This window comes from Bos mutus, chromosome 8 (assembly GCF_027580195.1).
Source record: "Bos mutus isolate GX-2022 chromosome 8, NWIPB_WYAK_1.1, whole genome shotgun sequence".
In the NCBI taxonomy this organism is placed as follows: domain Eukaryota; kingdom Metazoa; phylum Chordata; class Mammalia; order Artiodactyla; family Bovidae; genus Bos; species Bos mutus.
In genome coordinates this window covers 62,375,117-62,400,725 of record NC_091624.1, presented here as the reverse complement: position 1 = coordinate 62,400,725, position 25,609 = coordinate 62,375,117, and positions in this window count along the sequence as shown.

Below are 25,609 nucleotides of genomic sequence, written 5' to 3'. Positions count from 1 at the left end.
TTGGAAATGTTAATACAGTTTAAAAAGATTTCAATGCATTTACTCATGTTTTAAAAGTGGGCCCCACATTATTTTCTAGTACATCTTCAATGACTCTCTTTAATCATTTTAGTTTTTCACTTTTAAAATCAAGTATAAAGTGAAAGTGAAGTCAATCAGTCGTGTCCGACTCTTTGCGACCCCATGGACTGTAGCCAACCAGGCTCCTCTGTCCATGGGATTTTCCAGGCAAGCATACTGAAGTGAGTCACCATTTCCTTCACCAGGGGATCTTCCCAACCCAGAGATCGAACCCGGGTCTCCTCCATTGTAGGCAGATGCTTTACCATCTGAGCCACCAGGGAAGTCAAGTATGAATGCATATAAGGTGTTTTAAATATATATGAATATATTTACACATTTTAAGATTGTGAGAATATGGGCAATTTATGATTCTATAGACATGTCTAATATTTTACATTAAAATTCCACATTGGTGTAAATAGTGATACAAATTTAGTGTTTCTATGGTGACTTTTTCCAAAATTATTTAACCTCTAAGGAATTCCATTCCCTTACTCATACATTGTCAGAGTTGATGACTTTTTAAGTCCTTTCCCGATATTTAGTGATACAATGAATGTAATTTTTAAAATGTGTAGTAATTATTATTGTATTCAATTCAGCAGTCAGAAATACTCTGAAATATTATTCCTGAAAGCAGTTTCAATTCAAGAGTAAAAAAAAAAAATGTGATTAACAGTTTGTTTTGCTTTTGTTCTGTTTTCTCATTTCACCTCTTGAGGATATTTGATAGCAGTTTTGATTGCAATCTAAAAAGCATGGCCCATGGATACTAACTTTGTCTTCAGGGACTATATGGATATAGTTTGAGAAAAATCCATCAAAATGGAACTAGTATTTGGTAATAATTTATTATTTCCTTCAAATAAATGCAGACCAGAACAAAAAGCAGAATTTTATTTAAAAAAATGTACTTTGTAAAAGATATAACCATTATATTATACAATTATTCCCAGGACAGACAAAGGAATGTTATTCAGAGCAAATATTGAAAAAAGATCAAGAGCTTCCATGGCTAACTATGAGGTTATAACTTGAAGGAGAAGTAGATCCATTATAAGAATAAACATAAAACTTCTAAAACTTTGTTTTTAATTTTTACTGGAGTATAGTTGATTTACAATGTTGTATTAGTTTCTGTTGTACAGTAAATAAATTAGTTATACACACACACACACATATATATACATATATATCTCCACTATTTTTTAGATTCTTTCCCCAATATAGGTCATTACAGAAAACTGAGTAGAGTTCCTTGTGCTATACAGTAGGTTCTTAATTAGGTAAAAATTTCTAAAAAAAAAAATTAAAAATCCCTTTGGTTCATTAAAAAGAACCGACACTGAAAGGACTTGAGAGGCACACATACTTGAGTCACTGGAAAAGCAATCAGGAAATTCTGATATTTCACCATATTTTACTTGGCAATTAGGGATTTACTAATTGCCAAGTTGATCTAGAGTGTCAAAAACTGAAGCAAAGTAGAGCTTTTGTGAGCTTTACAATGCTGAAGAGGCTGTAAGATTTAATTCAGAAATGGTCAAAGAGAAGAGGCTATGAAAAACATCCTAGATTTTCACTTAGAAGCCCTGAAGAGCTATAATGTAGGAGTAAGACAGAAACCAGAATAACTCATTTCTTATAAAGACTGAAAAACAGCTTTGAATTCACTCAGGGTTTTTTGTGTGTGTGTTTTTGTTTTTGTTTTTTTGATACAAGTAGTTTGTCTACTGGAAAAGGCAATGACACCCCACTCCAGTACTCTTGCCTGGAAAATCCCATGGACGGAGGAGCCTGAGAGGCTACAGTCTATGGGGTCGCTAAGAGTAGGACATGACTGAGCGGCTTCACTTTCACTTTTCACTTTCATGCATTGGAGAAGGAAATGGCAACCCACTCCAGTGTTCTTGCCTGGAGAATCCTAGGGACAGCGGAGCCTGGTGGGTTGCGGTCTATGGGGTCGCACAGAGTCGGACACGACTGAAGCGACTTAGCAGCAGTTTGTCTATACCCTAATTGCATGTCTAAAGCAAAACCAAGTTTTCAATTAAAACATATTTATTAAACATCCCAAGAGACAGGGTTAAGACAGCATTAGACTGTCCTATAAATATGAGAATTTCAGGTTTCTGGGAAATAGATGTGAGTTTTAAGCATATCATCAAGAGTTTAAGCAATCTCATGGTATTGCTGCTTAAGCATCCATTTTTTTTTTTTTTTTTTTTTTGAGCAGCCCCTGGAACACCTTAGATGACATTACACCCTTCATATGACTGCTTACTGTAGACAACATTCTGCAGAGACATGAATAAATGTACGTTCCTGATACATCTTTTCCAATAGCCTTTGTTATCGACAGTCTCCCTTGCCTTCTAGGGTCTTTTCCTTGTGCATCACTCAGTTAAGACCTTAACCATGCTTACCAAAATCCAGTTAAAATTTTTGGTCTGAATTGACCAATCAGTCTTAGTCTAGGAACACAAAACACCCACCACCATAACCCTAATAAAAGCATATGTCCCAGGTCCCATCTCTGTCTCTGTCTATACCCTGCCTTGACCTTCCTATGTGAAACCTTGAGGCTTACTTCCTCCAGGAATGTAAGTAAGAAACTCCCTGTATCAATTTCCCCTGTGGCTTTTTGTTGAACCAAAGTTCTCTATCCAGTACCCTGTGACTTTTCTTTAAAAATATTAATCTAACAAATTCATAACACTATGATTAATATATGCAAAAAATCAAGAGAAAGAGTGGATAATTTCAATGGAGAAGAAAATCTTTAAGAAATGAATTTAGAATTCAAGAACTGAAAAATATATTAACTAATATTATGAATCAAATTGATGAGTTTAACAGCAAATCAGATACTTTTAGAAGAGAATCAGTAAGTAGAAATATAAATCAATGTAAAATACTCAGGTAAAATCATACAGAGAAAACAAAAGAGAAAAACGTGAAGAAAAGAATGAGAGACAACCGTACATAATGAGAAGATCTAGTAAGCATGCAATTGCAATTCCAAAAGGCAGATGAGATGAAAATATTTTCAGGCAAACAAACAGAAAAATCAACCCTAAAACCTCAGATAAAAGTTCTCAAGGCACTAGAATACCAAGCCTAGAAATGTGCATGAATATGCAAAGGAATGAAGCAAAATGAAATTGTAAATATACATGCATACTGAAAAAGTATAAAAGATCATTTTAAGTGCCTGGGAGTGTAAAATATATGTGGAAATAAAATGCATGGAAACATTAACAAAGAGTGAGAATGGGAAAAAGCAATTAAAGATAAATGAAGCTAACGGAGGTAACTGCATTTTTCAGGAAGTGTTGAAAATATTCATTTAGATCCCAAGTACTTTCTCTTCTCGAGTGAGAGAACTTCCAAGAGCCACATCTCTCAAGATTTCTGGTTCTTTATTCCAGGTAGGTTGCTCTATGATAAGCAATTCATTTTTTCTATGAATTAATTGTTTTCAAACAAATTCCTAAGTAGATAATTCACACCTGAGAGATTTATCAAGATGCCAAAATCTGTTTCCCTGAATCTTTTCTGTATATCATTGTCTAAAAATAGTTCATTTTGTAGGGAAAGTAAATTTTCTTCTGATCATTATGTCACATGTTCCTCTTGGTCTTAAACAATATCCAAAAAAAACCCCTTAGTCCACTCATTAGAAAGGAACTAGAAGGTGTCTCATCTTTTTATTATGTTACTATTTATATACATTTTACTTTACATACTTCTAGTTACTGATTCTCTTCTAAAATTCTCAGAGTTACATTTATTAACCTAGTTTATACAACAGAGAGCTCTGTGAGGGAATCCTCCCCCTTCTGAAACTAAATTGTCATTGATATCTGTATTTTCAACTCAGTTTTACTTACAACATAACATATTACACTGCTTCTCAAACAAGTCAAGAATACTGTTTCTTCCATACTCTCTTACTCAATTTTCCAAATTGCATAGAGAAAATAGTTTTAAGGAATTCTTGAGAGCTATAATCATAATAATTTGATTTTATCTGCCAAATTCTTCATGTACTTAGATAAAAGTTTTCTTAAGGACATGTGACTAGTATGCACAGATTCTCAGTTGTGTCCAACTTTTTGTGACCCTGTGGACTGTAGCCCATGAGGTTCCTCTGCCCATGGGATTTCCCAGATAAGAATACTAGAGTTGGGGAGCCTTTTCCTTCTCCAGGGGATCTTCCCAACCCAGGGATCAAACCCATATCTCTTACATCTCCTGCATTGGCAGGTGGATTCTTCACAAACAGTGACTAGTAACTGCTTCTAAACATGTAAGTAATCTTTATGCTCAAGATACCACTCATCCTATTGCCTTTTGTTGTTATTTTTCTGCAATAATTTGAAGAACATTACAATGAGAATTTCAAACATATTTTTTGTGAGATAAAATCTACATAATTTTACATTTTGATGGATACTAGTTTATAAAAGAATGCTTCCAAATAAAATTCCAAGGCATTTTCAATTTTTGTCTTTTCAAAAATTTAGCCAGACAGCTTGTTTCACCTGATAATGCTTAACTTACAGTGCATGTATTAGTGTCAAGATTATTAGTTTACTCTATATAGTATGTTAAATAAATTCACACACATTATTTTATTTGGCTTTAGAGCTTTGTGAAAAGCTCAGGCAGTTGTTCTTCATTTATACCCATGGTGTTTTGAAAGTTAGAGATCATTTATTAGAAAACTGAAAGTTAAATGAATTACTAAGAGGTGGCAAAAACCAGGTTTTCTTATGCAGTGTTTCTTGACTGTTCTTACATGAAACACACTATAGGATGAGTCAAAACTAATCTTTAAATAATTCAAAGTACTTCACAGAGTTTCAAAGAATAGCAAGGAGAGATAAGAAAGCCTTTCTCAGTAATCAATGCAAAGAAAAAGAGGAAAACAACAGAATAGGAAAGAATAGAGATCTCTTCAAGAAAACTAGATACCAAGGGAATATTTCATGCAAAGATGGGCACAATAAAGGACAGAAATGGTATCAATCTAACAGAAGCAGAAGATATTAAGAAGAGGTGGCAAGAATACACAGAACTATGCAGAAAATATTTTCATGACACAGATAATTATGATGGTGTGATCACTCACCTAGAGCCAGACATCCTGGAATGCAGTCAAGTGGGCCTTAGGAAGCATCACTATGAACAAAGCTAGTGGAGGTGATGGAATTCTAGTTGAGCTATTTCAAATCCTGAAAGATGATGCTGTGAAAGTGCTGCACTCAATATAACAGAAAGTTTGGAAAACTCAACAGTGGCCACAGGACTGGAAAAGGTCAGTTTTCATTCCTATCCCTAAGAAAGGCAATGCCAAAGAATTCTCAAACTACCACAGAATTGTACTCATATCACATGCTAGCAAAGTAATGCTCAAAATTCTCCAAGCCAGGCTTCAACAGTATATGAACCGGGAATGTTCAGATGTTCAAGCTGGATTTAGAAGAAGAAGAACCAGAGATCAAATTGCCAACATTTGTTGGATCATTGAAAAAGCAAGAGAGTTCCAGAAAAACATCTACTTCTGCTTTATTGACTATGCCAAAGCCTTTGACTGTGTGGATCACAATAAACTGTGGAAAATTCTTAAATAGATGGAAATATCAGACCACCTGACCTGCCTCTTGAGAAATCTGTATGCAGGTCAAGAATCAACAGTTAGAACTGGACATGGAACACTCTGGTTCCAAATCAGGAAAGGAGTATGCCAAGGCTGTATATTGCCACCCTGCTTATTTAACTTATATGTAGAAATACAAAATGCCAGGCTGGATGAAACATAAGGTGGAATCAAGATTGCTGGAAGACATCAATAACCTCAGATATGCAGATGACACCATCCTTATGGCAGAAAGTGAAGAACTAAAAAGCCTCTTAATGAAAGTGAAAGAAGAGAGTGAAAAAGTTGGCTTAAAGCTCAACATTCAGAAAACAAAGATCATGGCATCAAGTCCCATTACTTCATGGCAAATAGATGGGGAAACAGTGAAAACAGTGAGAGATTTTATTTTGGGGGGCTCCGAAATCACTGCAGATGGTGACTGTAGCCATGAAAATTAAAAGACACTTGCTCCTTGGAAGAAAAGTTATGACCAACCTAGACAGTATATTAAAATGCAGAGACATTACTTTATCAACAAAGGTCCATCTAGTCAAGGTATGGTTTTTCTAGTAGTCATGTATGGGTGTGAGAGTTGGACTATAAAGAAAGCTGAGCACCTAAGACTTGATATTTTTGAAAGGTGGTGTTGGAGAAGACTCTTGAGAGTCCCCTGGACTGCAAGGAGATCAAGCCAGTCCATCCTCAAGGAAATCAGAGGATGAGATGGTTGGATGGCATCACTGATGGGATGGAAATGAGTTTGAGTTGACTCCTGGTGTTGGTGATGTACAAGGAAGCCTGGTGAGCTGCAGTCCACGGGGTCGCAGAGTCAGATATGACTGAGCAAACTGAACTGACTGACTTCATTGAAGCTTCTTCCCTATATGCCAGCCTTAGTCAGTGTTTAAAGAAGTCCAATGCACAGCCCGCTACCAGATAAATCCACATGACATTTCCCCATTTCTCTATCTTTATAACTTGTATTTTACTTCAATTCAATTAATTTCATGTACTGCCCATCTAGAATATCAAGGGGAATTTTGTGTAATATTTTTGAAATCTTCCACAATAATTCAACCTTATATTTTCCTTTGAATGCACAGATGTCCTCATCACTGCTGCTGCTGCTAAGTCACTTCAGTCGTGTCAGATCTTGTGAGACCCCAGAGACGGCAGCCCACAAGGCTCCACCGTCCCTGGGATTCTCCAGGCAAGAACACTGGAGTGGGTTGCCATTTTCTTCTCCAATGCATGAAAGTGAAAAGTGAAAGTGAAGTCACTCAGTCATGTCCGACTCTTAGCAACCCCATGGATTGCAGCTTACCAGGCTCCTCTGTCCATGGGATTTTCCAGGCAAGAATATTGGAGTGGGTTGCCATTGCCTTCTCCAGTCCTCATCACTATACAACTTATAAACAAATGTTGTCTTTTATTGCTTTCTTATATTATTATGTTTCTTATTTTGTTATATCTATATTTAGTTGAATTTTTTGGTATTGCTATTGTTTTGTTTTTGGGAATTTCATCCTTTTTCTCCAAAATAGTATGAAAACTTAGTTGTTTTTTTTCCTTTATACTTATAGACAGGAAAATATAAATCATTTTGTTTATAAACTTTAAGGAAATTCTAGGCATGACTAACTTTCCTTTCTAAATGAAAACAGGAATGGAGAGTACAAATATGCAGTTAGAGGTATAGACTCAGAAGGAATAGTTGCTGCATCTATGAAGATGAGCATAAGATTTGTCTGGAGAGTACCCAGGTATTTGCACTGATTATAAATTTTTTTCAGGTTAAATTTATCTTTATAATCATTCCTTGTATTTTGCTATGAGAGATCTGATGACTTTCAAAGAAGTTTCATTCCTCAAAACTCCACTTGAAATCATAAAATTAAAAAAAAAGAGGGGGATCATGTCCATTTGTTTCTTATGTGTATATTGGTGTGGGCTTATTTTCATCTCTCGTCTTCCCACAAATACTATTAGTCACCACAAAAGTGATTAACTTGACAATTTCAAGTTTAATGAAAAAAGTTTTAAAACAGCAAACAGAAGAAAGTCACAGACAGAGTCATCCATGTCTAAGTTTATGAAAAGTCACAGAAAATGCTTCCTCTAAATCAATAACTCCCTTCTTTTCCTAAAGACCTCTTCTGTGAATACCTTCAGGAATCCTGCCTAAGAGTCAGGATCCAACTGTGTCACCAGGTCCTCACTTTAGCCCTAGCATTCCTACCTTATATATGAAGGGGCTTTGGGGGCAGTGATGCCTGGATGGCCCCGCCCCCAGGCAAGGTCTAGAGAGATGGACATTTTCACTTAGACCACACTCACAGCATCACACATTCATCCAGTCTTCCAACAACTTTCTTCTTGACCATCACAAAGTTTCAGGCCTCTTTCCAGTCTCAGGAGACATCAAACATTTCCTCTTTCTTTTAGGATCTCTGGTAGGTGGATCAGGAAGCCTGGGTCCATGGTGTCCAATTGTACATCCATCCTGGAACCTGAGTAGTAAATGGGGTGTGGCAACCAAGTAAGCAGCTTCTGGGGATGCAGATCTAATGAAAAATACTAACTGTGGTAGTAGGTGCCAGGGTGTGCCCGAGTGAGCACATGGTCTGCATTCTTTGCACTTAGTTTCTCTCTACACCCAGAATAGCCACAAGGGAGTGACCCATGAGGTACTTCTTCTAGATAGTACTCAATAATCACTCAGGGACATAATATTATAGTCTCATGTATTGAGGCCACGTCTGCACAGACCAGGGGAAGTGAAGAGTTAGACACAAATAATGTTCAAATGAAATGTGTACATCAGTTCAGTTCAGACTCTCAGTCATGTCTGACTCTTTGCGACCCCACGGACTGCAGCACGCCAGGCTTCCCTGTCCATCACCGACTCCCAGAGCTTACTCAAACTCATTCAGTGATGCCATTCAACCATCTCATCCTTTGTCATCCCCTTCTCCTCCTGCCTTCAATCTTTCCCAGCATCAAGGTCTTTTCAAATGAGTCAGTTCTTCGTATCAGGTGGCCAAAGTATTGGAGTTTCAGTTTCAGCATCAGTCCTTCCAATGAATATTCAGGACTGATTTCCTTTAGTATCTCCTTTAGGAGATCCTTGGTTGGATTTCCTTGCAGTCCAAGGGACTCTCAAGCATCTTCTCCAACACCACAGTTCAAAAGCATCAATTCTTCTGTGCTCAGCTTTCTTTATAGTCCAACTCTCACATCCATACATGACTACTGGAAAAACCAGAGTTTTGACTAGATGGACATTTGTTGGCAAAGTAATGTCCATGCTTTTAAATATGTTGTATAGGTTGGTCTTAGCTTTTCTTTCAAAGAGCAAGCATCTTTTAACTTCATGGCTGCAGTCACCATCTGCAGTGATTTCGAACCCCTGAAAACAAAGTCTCTCACTGTTTCCATTGTGTACATTGGCATAATGTGTACATACCAGTATATTAATATTTTTTATTACTGGCTCAGATGATAAAGAATTTGCCTTCAATGCAGGAGACCTGGGCTCAGTCCCTGGGTTGGGAAGGTCCCCTGGAGAAGGGAATGGCTACCCACTAGAGTATTCTTGTCTGGAGAATTCCATGGACAGAGGAGACTGGTGGGCTACGATCCTTGGAGTCGCAAAGAGTTGGACACAACTGAGTGACTAATACTTTCACTTTTGTTACATTAACTATACTGATATTAACTATGTGCTAAATGGCTAAATGTGCTCAGTCGCTCAGTTGTGTCCAACTCTTTGTGGCCGCATGGACTGTAGCCTGCTAGGCTCCTTTGCCCATAGAATTCCCCAAGGAAGAATACTGGAATGGGTTGCCATTTCCTCCTCCAGGGGATTTTTCTGATCCAGGGATCAAACCCATGCCTCTGGTGTCTCCTGCAGGCATAGTGCACATTCTCACACCCACACCCACACACACAAACACATACCGTTAAGCCGTTAAATTTTTCTTGTATATATTTCATTATATCTGTTCTTGACATTATCATTGTTTAGATACTGAGGCATATAGAGGTTAAGTAATCATGCTCAGATCACACAACTAACAGGTAATGTAGCCAGGGCATTTGGTACCCACAGTTTGGGGACACATCCATCAGTCCCCTGCTGCTGCTGCTGCTGCTAAGTCGCTTCAGTCGTGTCCGACTCTGTGCGACCCCAGAGACGGCAGCCCACCAGGCTTCCCTGTCCCTGGGATTCTCCAGGCAAGAACACTGGAGTGGGTTGCCATTTCCTTCTCCAATGTGTGAAAGTGAAAAGTGAAAGTGAAGTCGCTCAGTCGTGTCCGACTCTAGGGACCCCATGGACTGCAGCCCACCAGGCTCCTCTGTCCATGGGATTTTCCAGGCAAAAGTACTGGAGTGGAATGCCATTGCCTTCTCCATCAGTCCCCTAGTAAAGTTAATAAAAGAGCACTTGGAGACCAAACACACATACTATTGTTTTTAAATACATCAAGATGCTTTACTAATTAATAACATATAAAATAATTTTATTGTTTTTGATACTGTGACAGCTTTTAGACTTGGATTTTTTCCAATTCAAAATTATCAAAAATACATTTTTTATTATTTGTGAATACACATAAAATTAAAAGGGGTCCTCTTATTGCCAAAAGCTGGAAACCACTGTCTTAGAAGATAAACATGAAAAATCAATTAGATCAATTTTTCATGAACAGCCTCTCAGAACTCAGCTTCTGAAGCCCCTTCCTGCTTGTTCATTACACTGAGGACCAGTGTTATGTCTGTGGATGACTGAAGTTCTGACTGATGTTACTGAGTACTAATTAATACCTCATTCTGTGAGGTAGAAATCTGGTGGAATCACTCTGAAACTAATTTTCAGATATGCTTGTCCCACCTCAACAGATGCTGTACCACTCCTAATATGAAGGGTTATGTTGTATAATGCAAAGGGTTAGTCTAGACATGTCAGTCTCTGTACAAGTCAATTAGCAATCTCTACTACAGAAGATTTGCATTCACTATAGCATATAGAAAGCACTTGCAATTATGGATTTATGTAAGTGTTGCTTGTTTATTCATACATTAGTGTTTATATAGTTGTCAACTCCATGAGGGAGGGGATTCTGACTGTCCCCCATTGCCAGTGTGTTACAAACAACAAGCATGAGAGCAGGCCATTAACATATACTGAGTGGATGAATGAATGGATGAATGAATGACTGAAGCAGACAGATCTAAAATTCAAGTATGTCAAATTATCTGACTGATGTTGGCCAAGCTATTCAACTTCTCTGAATCTCAATTCTTTAAACTTGTGAAATATTAACCTCACTATTTTAAGCATGACATGAGATAATGTGTATAAAATTTATAGCAAGCATTTGATAAGTGATGGCTATTACAGATGTCTTTCAAAAAGTTTATGTCTAAAAGGAGCACTAAAGAATCTAAAGGAGGTAGTGACAGACAATGAAGATACTTAGAGTCTCACAAAGGATACTGTGTCTCATCAAGAAATGAAACTGAGGAAGAGGGCTAAGAATGCCCTGCTAAGAGTAATGTAATGCATATATGCTAAGTTAAAGCACAGTAATTCAAAATGAAATGTCTCACTGAGAATGCCTTGTAACCTGAGTGTGTGTGTAAAATGATGGGCCGATATTTATGAAGCCAATAGTTGCACACAGAGACTAAAGCAAGCTGACATTTTAAAACCCAAGAGTATCATAGAACCAAAGTAACTTACTTGATATGAATAAAAAACTTTAATACAAATATGTACAAAGTAGAGGAAGGAGTTTTATTCTCTCTACTTATGTAGTATGCATTCAGTTCAAGTTTCCATTGCACACTGGGTTCGATCCCTGGGTTGGGAAGATCCCCTGGAGAAAGGAAAGGCTACCCACTCCAGTATTCTGGCCTGGAAGATTCCATGGACTGTATAGTCCATGGGGTCGCAAAGAGTTGGACATGACTGAGCTACTTTCACTTTAACTTTCATTTTTCATGACCCTGGAGTCACTCACTCACTTTTGCTTTTGACTGAGCTCACTACAGTGTCCCTTTCCATTAAATTCTATCTTGATTTGTATGGTAGTTAGTTCCATGCTTTTCAAAATAGGTTTATCATCCCAAAATACTTCTCTAAACACTTGCCTATTTTGAACTTTGTACAGTAGAATCATATGATATCTATATGTTTTGTATTTTACTAAAAGTGGGAAAATTAGACCACATTATATTAATGAAGGACATCACTAAAAGGATAAAAGTGTAACTCAAGCAGTGGAAAAAGAGAGAAAGAAAGAGAATAAAAGCAATGGGGCTACTGATTCACTTTGCTGTACAGAAGAAACTAACACAACATTGCAAATCCACTATACTCCAAAAAAAATTAATTATAAAAAAAAAGCAATGGGGGCTGATCCCACCATCCTTAGAACACAGATCCAGCAAAGGGAGCTGAAGATGCTTCTCTTTTAGAGTTTGGGCTCCTCAGAGCTCCTGTTGTGCTGCTGCCAATGCTGCTGTGGAATGGCCTGAGACACATAGTAGTGGAAGGAAAATATGAGAAAAGGAGAGGAGGTGCCTCACTCAGAGCATGATGCGTGTTCTTTTACTCTCTGAGCCAGAACTGGAAGGTTTCTCCTGGAGCCCTTTCTGTTACCCAGTGCTCACTTCCTCACTGGCCAGAAATATTGGAGGCAAACAATAGCAATCTTATTATCAGGTGAATGATGCTTTGCACTGTGGTCTTCTTCTTCAGTCTATGTGTGTGTGTGTGTGTGTGTGTGTGTGTGTGTGTGTGTTGGTCTCTCAGTCATGTCTGACTGTTTGTGACTCCATGGGCTGTAGTCCACTAGGCTCTTCTATCCATAGTATTCTCCAGGCAAGAATTCTCTTTCCAGGGGATCTTCCCAACCCAGGGATCGAACCTGGGTCTTCTGCATTGCAGGCAGAATTTTTACCCTCTGAGCCATCAGGAAAGCCCCTTCCTCAGTCTATCAAGTATGATTACATTTCAGAGCCTTCAAAGGCCATTCCCATGCATTTTGTACAAGTATTACAGCAGGAGTCAATTTGTGAAGTCTGTTTCCTGAATAATGTGCAGCTGCTGATGCCTTCCTTGTTTTGATTTTAAGCCTGACTGTTTAAAGGTCAAGCTTGTGTTTACATAGCTTATATTTTAGCCAAAGATGGGGCTCAGACACTGCAAGCCAGTAAGGTTTCCACCATGTGCTGAAAGATGAGGGGGGCGGGCAGAGAGCATGTATTAATACTAATTCAGGTCATTTTTCAGTCCGCTTTCTGTTTCATACGGTCTCTCTGGCATCATCTCTGGGCATTGTGGGCTCTTTCTGCCAGGGATATGCAAGTGGTTGACACATGCACACGATTCATGTGGCAAACATACACAGTCTCTGGTCAACCCGGATGTTTGATGGTCTCACCTTCACAATTCTCAAGGTTCTATATAAACTACATATATGCAAAGATAAATTATATCACAATGCAAGCATTAGACAACTAGAAAATTATGTTTGAAAATATAATTAAATTTTAATAGCATCAATAATCATCAAAAACCTAGGAATATGTCTAACAGACTTGAAAGACCTCTACAATGAGATTTAGAAATCACTAATTAAGACACAAAATAATGGAGAGAGACATAACATGTGCCTAGTAGGAAGGCATAACTTGGTAAAAATTTCAATTTTAGGCAAATGGACTTGTAAACTCAATTTTAGTAAAAATCCCAGTATTTGGGTTTGCTTATTTGTGCATGTGTGTTTGTGGAGGAGTGTATAAATAGATAAGATATTCTGAAGAATAGTAATCTTAAAAAAGAATAAAGCTGAAGGAATTACATACTGAAATCAAGATCTATTAAAAAGCTTTACTAATTAAAATAAAGTAGTATTAGAGCAAAAAAATGGAGAAGGCAATGGCACCCCACTCCAGTACTCTTGCCTGGAAAATCCTACGGACAGAGGAGCCTGGTAGGCTGCAGTCCATGGGGTTGCTAAGAGTCGGACATGACTGAGCGACTTCACTTTCACTTTTCACTTTCACGCATTGGAGAAGGAAATGGCAACCCACTCCAGTGTTCTTGCCTGGAGAATCCCAGGGCGACTTAGCAACAGCAGAGCAAAAAAAAAAAAAGACAAAACAATACTACAAAATAGAGAATCCAGAAACAGCAATCTATACATACAGTAAATTGTATGTGTGACAAACTTGATAATCCAGTAGAGTTAGAAAAATTTATTTTCAATAATCAGTGCTAGTTCACATAGACACACATATTTAAAAAAATGAAATTTATCCCACCTGTCATCATTGACCGAAACGCTTCTAGAAGTATATGTCTAAATGCAAAGACAAAAACAATAAAGTTTTGGGAGAAAATCAGGTAGAATATCTTTATGATGTTGAAATACACAAAAATTTCTTAAGTAGAACATAAAAGCATGAATCAAAGAGGACTGATGTTTAGACAACATCAAGGATAAATACTGGTCAGCAAATAACACCACTGATACAGAAAAAAGGCAAGCCATAGCATGGGATAACAGGGCTGTTTTATGCTATGTATAGAATATATAAAAATAATAAAAAATATTATTTTCTTAAAACATATTTTAAGAAAAATATTATAAAAATATATAAGAAAATAATAATAAATATTATTTCTTAATATAAATAAGAAATAATAAGAAAAAATTACAGTCCAAGAAAAGAAGTGACAAAATGTTTCACAGGCACATTACAAAGGCAGGGATCCAAATGACCAAAAACATACGAAAACGTTCTCAACATAATTATTCTTCTGATAGGTGCAAATGTAAAACATAATCAGATACTAAAGCATACCAGTGGAAAGGGTAAAACAAAAAGGACAAAATAAGAAAAAAAGAAAGGAGAGAGAGAAGAAGTGTGAAAGAGGGGGCAAGGGAGATAAACTGTGAAGTGGGCAGAAATAAAGAATAAGATATTAATACAGAGGGAAAAAAAGAATGAGAGAAATAACAGACAAAAATTAGAGAAGAATTTGGAGGAGATAGTCACAGATCTTTCAAACATTCCTGGTGAAAGTATAAATAGTTGAGCTCATTTGGGAAAATCACTTTGTAGTTTGTACCAAGTCTAAATAAGAATTATAATTTACCCAGAAAAATCCAATTTTACCTATATATATCCAATAGAAATGCAAGTATATGGTCACTAAAATACATTACCCACATATTTATATTCTTAAATTCATAATAAGAAAACTGGAAATCATTTAGCTAATGATCAAAAATTGAAAATACAAATACTGCTTTTGTTTCTTAATAGTTAACTACACAATAATAAGAATGAACAGATTAAAACTGCTTATATCAAAAGATAATCCTGAAAAAGGAGGCAGACACCAAGAATTCATACTGCATATTCATATAAGTTTAAAAACAAGAAACAAATAATGGATAGTATTACAGTTCAGGATTGTGGGTATTCATGAATGAAAAATGTCATGAGAGTTTTTTTTTCCTGTTTTTCGGATATTCTATTTCTGAGTCAGGGGTCAGTTACCTAGGTGTGTTTTGTTTGTGAAAATTCATTAAACTATTCATTTGTGATCTTTGTAAGTTTCTGTGTACCTGTATACTTCAATAAAATGTATATGTAAACATTTGTTTGTTTTGATTTTTTAAATGCAAATTAGTGAACTGGACTGAAGATTATTCCTGCAAAAATGTCATTGTCATTCACTTGCATTAAATATGAAAGGAAGAAAAAATGTGAAGCTATAAATTATGATGAATTTTTGTGAGTAGAACACACTCTTTTCTCTATGTTAAAGATCCTAACCTATACTTAACAAGAATGGTGAGTCACAATAATATATAGATTTTTCATAATATACAGATATTATTGTTACATAGGTCTAAGTTGAAAAAAATGCTTATAAATTCTACTATATGCAACCTAGCATGGCAACACACTTTGTACTTGCTCACTGGTTTTTGTTAATCATATGATAAGTATAATTTTATACTAAACTAGGGAGGATTGTAGTCAGAATGTATCATATCTAGTCCAATTATGTAAAATGTAACTGTGTGAATTGTGGAGCAGAGAGACAGTTATTTTAGTTCTACATTGATACTTGAAACAGTGGCGCCAATGAATAAATATGTTTATGGTTTGGGGGAACAACAGCATATTTATCACAGGAAATTTGTTGTTGTTCAGTTGCTAAGTCATGTTTGACGCTTTGTGACTCCATGGACTGCAGCACACCAGGTCTGTCTGTCCTTCACTATCTCCCAGAATTTGTTCAAATTCATGTTCATTGAGTTGGTGATGCCATCCAACCATCTCATCCTCTGTCGTCCTCTTCTTCCTTTGCCCTCAATCTTTCCCAGTCTTTTCCAAAGAGTCAGCTCTTCATATCAGGTGGCCAAAGTTTTGGGGCTTCAGTTTCAGCAGCAGTTCTTCCAGTGGATATTCAGGGTTGATTTTCTTTAGGATTGACAGATTTGACCTCCTTGCAATCCCAGGGACTCTCAAGAGTCTTCTCCAGCACCACAGTTAGAAAGCATCAATTCTTTGGTGCTCAGCTTTGTGGTCCAACACTCACATCCATACATGACGACTGGAAAAACAATAGCTTTCCCTCACTATATGGACCTTTGCTGGCAAAGTGATGACCTACCAGTTTTACTCCTATACAAATATCCAAATGAAAATGAGTACTTCTGTCCACTGAAACATGTACAGACATATTCATGCTAGCTTCATCTAAAATGACCAAAAATATAAATAACATAAAAATCCATAAAAATGTTCATTTAAAGAAATAGTTGCTGCTGCTGCTAAGGCGCTTCAGTCGTGTCCGACTCTGTGAGACCCCAGAGACGGCAGACCACCAGGCTCCCCCGTCCCTGAGATTCTCCAGGCAAGAACACTGGAGTGGGTTGCCATTTCCTTCTCCAATGCATGAAAGTGAAAAGTGAAAGTGAAGTCGTTCAGTCGCGTCCGACTCTTAGCGACCCCATGGACTGTAGCCTACCAGGCTTCGCCATCCATGGGATTTTCCAGGCAAGAGAACTAGAGTGGGGTGCCATTGCCTTCTCCGAAAGAAATAGTACATGGAATTAAAAAGTTGCTACTCACAATAATATGACTAAATCTCACAAAATAATGTTGAACAAAAGAATATGAAAACAAAAGTGTACATGTGCTATAAATCCATTTTTAGAAGCAGCAAAATACATTATTATGATTGAAGTCAGAATGATAGTTATCTTTAGGGTATATTGACTGAGAGAGCCATATTAGGGCTATCTGAGGTGCTGGTAATATTTTAATATTTATCCACCTGATGAGTTGGTTTTACAGGCATTTTCATTTTAGAAATGAAATTATCGTATTTTTATGATTATTAAATTTTACATTTGAACTTTAAAATTAGAAAAAAGAATAGGGTTATATCTCCATATATTTACATAAAAATATTTCCCAGACACACTGTAACATCAAAAAAACAAATTGAACCCATTTCTACGACTGTCTTATCTCAAAAAAATAAGAAACAAAACTGCATATTTATATATGTGTTTATAATATTGAATTCTGTGATTTAAAGCAAATATACTCACAGTGCAATTTCAGGAATTCTGAACCATATCTAGGCCAAAGAATTTTTATTAGGCCAGTTTTTTGTTGTGTTAGTTTTAGGATGACAAAATTAAATCAAGGTATTTTCTATGTCAAATTTACTCCAACAGAAATGAGCTGGCCAAAGAAATTTGATTTCCCAAATTAAACTTAGTTTCATAAATCATTAATTATATATATATTTTTCATAGTGAAAATCTTGCCTTTCTTTACTTTTGACTTGAAAGCCCAGAGGACTGTCATAACTACTAAATTATATCTCTATGTCTAATCAGTGCTAACATTACAATCAATTCAAGGACCACTGATCAGTCTTTTCTAGAGTTATAAAGTCTGAGTTTCAGTGAAAAAAAATGTGAAAATTATCAGTCTTAAATCCTGTAACAATAAATCACCAAGTATTTATTCATCACTAATCTTGTACTTAATCCTTTCCTAGGCAGCCTGAAGAGTAATGAGAAAATATCAGACATGGTTCCTGCTATAAAGGAGATAATAATTCAATTGAAAAGAGATACTTTTGGTATAGATCTTTTGTAATTTAAACTACCTACAGAAGGGTCATCTGTCAAGATGATGGATTAAATTCTAATCCAGAATAGGAACCAAATGACAAATATATACTTATCATTTAGGATACTTATGGAATGATTATGCTGATAAATCTATATTGGGACTAACTAAAACACAAAATGACACAAACTTGATTATATTACACTTTGAGGTCTCTGAAGAAGATATTGTGAATAATTATGAGTAATGAATATGACAACTTGATTTTGTTCAAAATTAAAAATGAAATTGTCAATCTTTGCCTATAACAAATGCACAATATTTATTTTTTTAAATCCCAAATCCTTATTCATAATAATAAGCTTTGCACTGAGTAGGAGATACAAGTTATGGTACTGATGACAAAGATGAAAAAAGATGCTAAAAACAATTATTTCCATATTTTGAGAGATGTCACTTGACCAAGTTCAGATGAGAAGAAAATAAGACAGCCAAAATTTGAATGTAGTCTTATCTGAAGCCAAATTCATATCATATCTCTCACCCCAGAGTTTCTTCTATCAGTTCTGTAAGAGTATAAAAAATTGCTTCTGCATTTCATATAAACTGATGTGAATATATTGCCTATTATGTCACTCAAAGTCCCATGTAATTGACAATGCTGAACATTTTACATCAAATAAAAGTATATCTCCACTGTCAAAAGTACATCTCTTTTATAATATCTGAGCTATGATTTCTCTTAAAATTTTCTTTCTGCCTACCCTCTGTGGATGAACATAGCCAGATTTTAAGCTCATCATAGAATATGTTAATATTATCAATGTCATTCCATTTCCCTTTTCCTCCTTTTATGTTTATATCAGTTTATTTGAAGTCGCCTGAAATTCCTGTTCAGAAGAATTGAGGTTAAATTAAAGTTAAATGTGATAGGCACTGAATAACTTCTATTAGTAAATATAGAAGAAGCTTCAACAAACATGAAGCAGCTAGAAGTCTATTTTTCTTTAGCTTATAGGGTGTATTTCTGGTTCCTACTAACAGTGATGAAGAAAAAAATATATACTTGGCTCACAATCCAAAGAAAGATAGAGCTCAGAGGGCTCTCCAAAAATGAAGGGTATCCTTCCACATCCACAGTCTTCATTCAGTGTACTCCAGACAGATAGACATCAAGCTTTCTCTCAATATCTTCATGGAAAAATAGACTTGGGCGTCATTTGCTTTCAACACTTCTCTGTTTCCTCAGTGGTTTTCCCATGAAGTTGTCTGATTTCTTCATTCTTGCCAATTTTCTCTCCTAGACTTCTGTCTAAGCAGACTGCGTTTTCCAAGATCAGTACTGAATCAGCCTGTTATTTCTGCTTTATGCGTCTGAGCACCAAGGGCTATGATATTAGCACATGTTGTATTACTCTCCTAAACAGCATTGAGAAGAGAGCAAGGCCCCAAAGGGTGAAGGCATAAATGAAAACAATGAGCACTTTAGTAAGGAGCTCAGGGCATTCAAATCCAGTGTCCCTGAATGAAAACTAACTTTGCTAATTACAGCAAGCATTTAAGGATCTTTTTTATGTTGTAAGTACAGGTACCATTTCCATTTATGCAAAATTATTTAGAGAGCAAAATAAGGAAATGTTTTCTACTAATTTAAATGGTAAAAGGAAGAAGGCAAAGGACTAGAATTCTTTCCATGCTCAGCCCTAAAACAGAAGATCCTCTGTTTGGGCAACAGTGCTGTGGATATAGCCAAGAGACTGCTTTGGCACAAAAAAGAATATATCAGCATTACCACTGCCAGTTACATTCCATTGCCTTTAGTTTCCTGGCTGAGTTTATCTGTGTGTTTGGGGGAGGGGAAAAGGCAAGAGGGAGGCAGAATCTGGCAGCTATTTCTCAACTCTGCCATGTCCTTTTTAGTATCTAAATAAGAATATGCTTCTATTTCATTATCATTTTGCAGTTCTAGCTGTTGGGAATATCAACATTGTGATAGTTACCACAATATGGCTGAACACAGTTATGGAAAGTGAAAGAAAGAAAAAAATCTGATTGAATGAAACTTTGATCACACTGATTTTTAATTTTTAGTTTAAGTTCTAGGCTTCTATTGTTGTGCAAAAATAGTTTTAAAAATCAGAACATAATTATATAGCAATAATGTATCATCCCACATGACTGAGCGGAAGCAGCACAAAACTAGGGGGTTCTTTCCTGGGGCCTATCATGTAGGTGAAGGAAGATGTAGACTGGTCTTGCAGTCATCTTAAGGCTTGACAGAATTGGGAGTTCAAAATATCTCCCTTACATGACTCACAGTTTTTGCTGGCCTTTTGGCTAGGCTCTTATTTGCGGTTGATCACTGAAGCACCAATATGTAGTCTTCCCATGCGGCAGGGCTTCTTCCAGCATGGCAGCTGTGTTCTGACAGACAGTATCCTAAACATGAGCGTTCCAAGAGAGAAAGGAAGCTGCCAGTCTCTGAGGGCCTGGACCCATTACTGGCACAGCACCATTTCTGCTGAATCTAATTGTTCAGAGCAGTCACAGAGAAATTCCAGAATCAAAACAGGGAGAGGAGCAGAGAACACACCTCTGGATGGTGGAGCATCAAAGAATCTCTAGCCATCTTTAATCTGCCACACTTTAATTATTACTATATGTGAGGAGACTCATTTAAATTAAATGGCTAAAATTGTCTGTGCAGATCATTAAGTTCAGTTGAGTCACTCACTCGTGTCAGACTCTTTCCCATCCCATGTAATGCAGCACGCCAGGCTACCCTGTCCATCACCAACTCCCAGAGCTTGCTCAAACTCATGTCCATCAAGTTGGTGATGCCATATATAACCATTTCATTCTCTGTCATCCCCTTTTCCTCATTCTCTGTCATCCCCTTTTACTCCCACCTTCAACCTTTCACAGCATCAGTGTCTTTTCCAAAGAGTCTGTTCTTTCGCATCTGGTGGCCAAAGTACTGGAGTTTTAGCTTTAGCATAATTCTTGCAATGAATATTCAGGACTCATTTCCCTTAGGATTGTCTAGTTGGATCTCCTTGCAATCAAAGGGAGTTTCAAGAGTCTTCTCCAACACCAGAGTTCAAAAGCATCAGTTCTTCGGTCTCAGCTTTCTTGATACTCCAATTCTCACATGAGTAGATGACTAGTGAAAAAACCACAGCTTTGACTACATGGACCTTTGTCAGCAAAGTAATGTCTCTACTTTTTAATATACTGTCTAGGTTAGTTATAGCTTTTCTTACAAGTAGCAAGCACCTTTTGTTTTCAAGGCTGCAGTCACCACCTGCAGTGATTTTGGAGCCCAAGAAAATAAAGTCTCTTACTATTTCCATTGTTTCCCCATCTATTTGCCATGAAGTGATGGGGCCGGATACCATGATCTTAGCTTTCTGAATGTTGTTTCTTGAGCCAACTTTTTCACTCTCCTCTTTCATTTTCATTAGTTCTTCACTTTCTGCCATAAGTGTGGTGTCGTCTTCCTATCTGAAGTTATTGATATTTCTCCTAGTAATCTTGATTCCAACTTGTGATTCATCCAGACCAGCATTACTCGTGATGTACTCTGCATATAAGTTAAATCAGCATGGTGACAATATACAGCTTTGATGTACTCCTTTCCCGATTTGAAACCAGGCTGTTCCATGTCCAGTTCTAACTGTTGCTGCTTGACCTGCATACAGTATTCTCAGGAGGCAGGTAAGGTGTTCTGCTATTCCCATCTCTTTAAGAATTTTCCACAGATTGTTGTGATCCACACAGCCAAAAGCTTTGGCATAGTCAATAAAGGAGAAGTAAATGTTTTTCTGTAACTCTCTTGCTTTTTCAATGATCCAACTGTTGTAGGTAATTTGATCTCCAGTTCCTCTGCCTCTTCCAATCCAGCTTGAACATCTGAAAGTCCACGGTTCACATACTGTTGAAGCCTGGCTTGGAGAATTTTGAGGATTACTTTGCTAGTGAGTGAGATGAACACAATTGTGCAATAGTTTGAAAATTCTTTGGCATTACCTTTCTTTGGGATTGGAGTGAAAACTGACCTTTTCCAGTCCTGTGGCCTCTGTTGAGTTCCAAATGTGTTGGCATATTGAGTATAGCACTTTCTAGCATCATCTTTTAGGATTTTAAATAGCTCAACTGGAATTCCATCACCTCCACTAGCTTTGTTCATAGTGATGCTTCCTAAGGCCCACTTGACTTCACATTCCAGGATGTCTGGCTCTAGTTGAGTGATCGTGGTTATCTGCATCATGAAGATCTTTCTTGTATAGTTTTTCTGTGTATTCTTGCCACCTCTTCTTAATATCTTCCACTTCTGTTAGGTTGATGCCATTTCTGCCCTTTATTGTGCCCATCTTTGCATGAAATGTTCCCTTGGTATCTCTAAATTTCTTGAAGAGATCTCTAGACTTCTCCCATTCTATTGTTTTCATCTATTTCTTTGCACTGATCACTGAGGAAGGCTTTCTTATCTCTCCTTGCTATTCTTTGCAACTCTGCATTCAGATGGGTATATCTTTCCTTTTCTATTTTGCCTTTATCTTCTTTTCATTTCTCAACTATTTGTAAGGCCTCCTCAGACAACCATTTGCCTTTTTGTATTTCTTTCTCTTGGGAATAGTCTTGATCACTGCCTCCTGTACAATGTCATGAACCTCCATCCATAGTTTTTCAGGCACTCTGTCTATCAGATCTAATCCCTTGAATCTATTTGTCACTTCCACTGTATAATCATAAGGGATTTGATTTAGGTCATACCTGAATGGTCCAGTGGTTTTCCCCACTTTCTTCAATTTAAGTCTGAATTTGGCAATAAGGAGTTCATGATCTGAACCACAGTCAGCTGCCAGTCTTGTTTCCACTGATTGTATAGAACTTCTCCATCTTTGGCTTCAGAAAATATAACCAATCTGATTTTGGTATTGACCATCTGGTATTGTCCATGTGTAGAGTCCTCTCTTGTGTTGTTGGAAGAGGATGTTTGCTATGACCAGTGCATTCTCTTGGCAAAACTCTATTAGCCTTTGCCCTGCTTCATTTTGTACTTTAAGTCTAAATTTGCCTGTTACTCCAGGTATCTCTTGACTCCCTAAATTTGCACTCCAATCCCCTATAATGAAAAGGACATCTTTTTGGGTTTTAGTTCTAGAAGGTCTTGTAGGTCTTCATAGAACCATTCAACCGCAGCTTCTTTGGCATTACTGGTTGGGGTACAGGCTTGGATTACTGTGACATTGCATGGTTTGCCTTGGAATCGATCAGAAATCATTCTGTCATTTTCTTGAGTGAGACTGCACCCAACAACTGCATTTGGACTCTTTTGTTGACTATGATGTCTACTCCATTTCTTCTAAGGGATTCTTGCCCACATATCTGTTCTTGCCCCATATCTATTCTTGTAGATATAAAGGACATCTGAGTTAAATTCACCCATTCCAGTCAATTTTTGTTCACTGATTCCTAAAATGTCAATGTTCACTCTTGACATCTCCTGTTTGACCACTTCAAATTTACCTTGATTCATGGACCTAACATTTTGGTTCCTGTGAAATATTGTTCTTTATAGGATCGGACTTTAATTCCATCACCAGTCACATCCACAACTAGGTGTTGTTTTTGCTTTGGTTCCATCTCTTCATTCTTTCTGGAGTTATTTTTCCATTCTTCTCCAGTAGCATACTGAGTACCTACTGACCTGGGGAGTTCATCTTTCAGTATCATATCTTTTTGCCTTATCATACTGTTCATGGGGTTCTCAGGCAAGAATACTAAAGTGGTTTGCCATTCCCTTCTCTAGTGCACATATTAAGGTGTTAAAAAAAATCCACAGTTTAAAATTTGCATAGTGGTAATCAATAAAGCACAGTATATTTGTATCTTTCTGGTAAGTAAAGAATGTTAACAAAATTAGTATAATTTGATTTGTGCTCCAATCCTCTTCACTCCTGGATCTTACTTTTAGAAGACTGACAGATATTTCAGCATAAGATATTCTCTCTTGGCCTAGAATGAGCAAAGATTTTAGTGTTTTATGTAGAGGAATAAAGGATCTATTAAAGATATACAGGTGTTAGATCTCTGAATATCATTCTCTTTTTATGGCATTGACAGGAGAAATAAATTGTGTTTCAGCTTAACTTTGATTGGAATAGACACATTTTTTTTTTCATTCTATATTCCCAGTGGTTACAAATTGATTTTTTTTTTACATGACTATTATCCCTGTTTCTCCCTACTCTTAAAATGACTTATATCCCACAGAGATTACCAATGTGTCTCCTGTGAAATTCAGATGGCTTCTAGTCTGTTTCCTAATCTTTTGCATTCAAAGTGAATTTTTCTTGACCTGTCCCTCAATTTCCATGAGCTAGAGAAGTCCAAAACATTTCTTACAATCAGGTCAAACTCTGAGAAATATTCTCATGGTTAGCCATTCTATAAGCACTGTATCTGTTTCACCCTGTTTTATTTAGCACCACCTGGATTAAGGTAGCTCATATATCTTTACTAGAGGAGCAAGAACACACATGTATATCTAATATGCTCAGGAATTAAAACACACTAATACTTAGTCAGAGTACACTGAAGGTCTTAGTGTACTGGCGCCCTAGAGCAAATAATGAAATATCCACAACCAAGTGATGGACAGACAAGTATAAAATCTTTTGCATGATATTTGCTTATAGATATGTACTTTGTAGGATGAGTATAACCCGTGTTCCTTAAGCCTCTCTATGCGTAGTAAATAACATTGGACATGTTTGTCCCACTTTAAGTATATCCCCACTTAGAAGTATATCCTGATTATATGATTTCCTCCTACATATTTAAATTTATTTTCAGTCTTTTGAAAATTTGATTTCTAATTTCTGAATTGTGAACAAGAATAATGACAACAAAACAGAAAGCAAACAAACAAAAATACCCAAACAAACCACTATGACAAAATCATTTAAAACTTTAGTAGCAACAAACCTGGGGCTTCCCAGTGGCACAGTGCAGGAGACTCAAGAGACAAGCGTCAGAAGATCCCCTGGAGATGGAAATGGCAACTCACTCAAGTATTCTTGCTTGGAAAATTCCATTGACAGAGAAGCCAGGCAGGCTGTAGTCCATGGGGTTGAAAGAGTCTGACACAACTTAGCGACTGAGCACACAACAACAAATCTGAGGCTAAGAATAATGTAACTATATCCAAGCCAGTTAAGTATTTCACAGAGTAGTTAACAAGATTATCAGAAACCTAGTCAATCTTTTCAAAGGTAAAAATCAAGCAAAACTTACCTCTCAAGGTTTGTATTATATTCCTTTCAGTGTCATATCAGTTTGATATTGCTTCTAGGATGAGATATTGCTGCACTGTGCCTATTTTCTTCTTTCCAACAGGATAATACTGTTCATACACCCAATAATGACAAATAGATTTCATCTCATGTGACAACTCTAACCAACTGATATTGGATGCCTGGGGCATTGTTTTGTGAACAGTTTTGAGGCTATGTCTAGACTCAACAATCCAAAAAGTTCTTTATATCATCCAAGGGCATGATGCAAGGAGTTGAGTTACTAAGTGAAAGATATCAGTCATCCCTGCATTGCCCGCTAAGAACAATGGGTAGGGATTTATCCTTAGTGTTTCAAAAGCGCATATGTGTATTGAGTCATTGCTATATCCTTTTATCTGGCTTAAAACAAATA